Source organism: Mastomys coucha, unplaced genomic scaffold (genome assembly GCF_008632895.1).
Source record: "Mastomys coucha isolate ucsf_1 unplaced genomic scaffold, UCSF_Mcou_1 pScaffold20, whole genome shotgun sequence".
NCBI classification, from domain to species: domain Eukaryota; kingdom Metazoa; phylum Chordata; class Mammalia; order Rodentia; family Muridae; genus Mastomys; species Mastomys coucha.
In genome coordinates, this window is record NW_022196903.1 from 120390961 (window position 1) to 120393416 (window position 2456).

The following is a 2456-nucleotide window of genomic DNA, read 5'->3' on the forward strand; positions in this document are numbered from 1 at the left end:
TCACTCTGTAGACCAGGCTCGCCTCGAACTCAGAAATCCGCCTGCCTCTGCCTCCCAAGTGCTGGGATCAAAGGCGTGTGCCTCCACTACCCGGCTTCATTTATTTTTTTAAATAAACTTTGCATTCATGACTTTCACTAATAATTTGTGAGTTTCTTTTGGTAGAAGGGGCATCTGCGAAGCTTGTCTAGCTTTGCCCAGGGAATAAAATTGACATCGTAAACCGTGAACATCTGGGAATATTTAAAATCCAAGTAGAAAAGTAAAGCAAAACCTAAGCACTATGTGCTTTAAATATCAGTGCAGGCGACGGGGGGTTTCCTTAAATGGTTGTCTAGTTTCCCTTGTAGTTATATGTGTGTGTGTGTGTGTGTGTGTGTGTGTGTGTGTGTGTGTGTGTGTGTGTGTGTGTGTGTGTGTGTGTGTGTGTGTGTGTGTGTGTGTGTGTATGTGTGTGTGTGTGTGTGTGTGTATAACACAAAGTTTTGGTATATATAAAACATAGACAAAGAGAACTGAAAAGTAACAGACATTTGTTTAAGAATTACCTCAGGGTTTTTTGCTGTGAAGAGACATCAGAACCATGGCAACTCTTATAAAGGAAAGCATTTAAATTGGTGCTGGCTTACAGAGCATTGTTATCATTGTTATATTGTCCATTGTTATCATGGCGGAAAGCATGCCAGTATACAGGCAGACATGGTGCTGGAGAGCAAGCTGAGAGTTCTACATCCAGATTGGTAGGCAGCAGAAGAGAGAGACATATTGGGTCTGGCTTGAGCATCTGAAACCTTAAAGCCTACCACCAGTGGCACACTTCTTCCCACAAAGCTACCCTTACTCTAACTAGGCCACACCTCCTAATAGTGTTACTCCCTATGAGCCTATGGAGGCCATTTTCATTCAAACCACAATAGTACACACTGTTTACTACACTGAAAACATCTTTATAGAAATTGTTAAGTTCTTCAAAAAGTCATTTCTGTTTATTGACTCATACAGTTAATGTGAGTTAGAAGGTTGTTTTCCCAGGCTCACACACCACAGGCTTCTTCATAGTCCTCTTTCTGCTCCCTGTTGATCCTTGGTGCAGTGATGACTTCCTGGTGTTAGTCCCCACTTTGTCTGCAGAAATACCGTTTCACTATTTTATATTCACAGCCACTTCCCATTTCGTTGGAGCTGTCAGGCTGCTTGAAAGATTGATCATATACCTGTCATTTTTAGCCATAGTCCACTCCTGCGGGCTGGCTTCTGCCAACACTGCTTCTAGGAGGTCTCTAAGAGTCTTTGAATCACCCTATACAGTGGCATCTTAGGTACCTTTGGCTGATTTAGTCTTTCAGCAACTTGGATGCCAATTACGTATTCCACCTAATCCTCCCTCTTCATTTTCCTGAAACTGTACACTTACTTGGGTTTCTTCTGTTTCCCCTTTTTATTTTTATATAGTTTTTTATTGTTTGTTTATTATGTATGGTGTTTGCACAGTCATATCATGGCACAGTAAAATGTCAGGACAGCTTGTGGGAATCAGTTCTCTCCCTCCACCCTATAAGTGGGTTCTGGGGATCCAACGCAGGTTGTCAAGACTTGGTGCCAAGCGCCTTTAGTGGCCGAGCCATCATGCCTTCTGAATTTCTTCATCCTGAGACTTGTTTTTCAGTTACAGTTCTGGGCTATGCTGCATGGCCTCCTGAAACATCCCATCTCTGTTGCTGTTTGTTTCTTCCTCAGCACATCTTTTCTTGGTAAGCTCCACAGCTTTCCTGTAAACAAGCCTGCTAAGGGTCATCTTTAGACTTGAAAGATGCTTGTCCCTCGGATGATATCGAACCCCTGGTCATTAGTTCATTTCACCTAGCATGTCATCAGGAAATGTCTTCTACATACTGAATAAATGTGATTCAGACACTTGAAGTACAATTGTGAATTAAGTTAGAACCTACCCCGTGAGGACCTTCAGGGTATGCAGTGTGACTTGTGGGAAAAAAGTGGTATCTGGGGGAGTCTGGGCTGCTGGGAAGACCTGTTGAACTAAGTTACACATGAATAAATCGTTCTAGATGGAATCATGTGGGAAGGCCAAAGCAAGCAAAATGACCCAAACCCAAGAAATGGAAAGTGGATGCCAGGTACAGAGAAAGTGCTTCCAAGACCAAAGAGGGATGGGTTGTTGTAGTCACTGTTTTATTCCTGTGAAGAGACACCATGACCAAGGCAGATCTTACAAAAGAAAGAATTAATTGGGGGCTTGCTTACAGTTTCAGAGGTTTAATCCATTATCATCGTGGTGGGGAACATGTTAGCATACAGACAGGTTCTGGAGCAGTAGCTGAGAGTTTTACATCCTGATCTGGAGGGAGGGAAGAAAGAAGGGAGGGAGGGGAGAGAGAGAGAAAGGGGGAGAGAGAGAGAGAGAGAGAGAGAGAGAGAGAGAGAGAGAGAGAGAGAGA

At 43.2% G+C, this 2456-nt stretch overlaps 1 protein-coding gene across 7 annotated transcripts in view; it reads left to right on the forward strand.

Annotated features, from left to right (window-relative positions):
- Parp11 (poly(ADP-ribose) polymerase family member 11) overlaps positions 1 to 2456 on the forward strand; it is a 46614-nt gene that overhangs the window by 9424 nt on the left and 34734 nt on the right. The gene's annotated exons all lie outside the window — the stretch shown is intronic.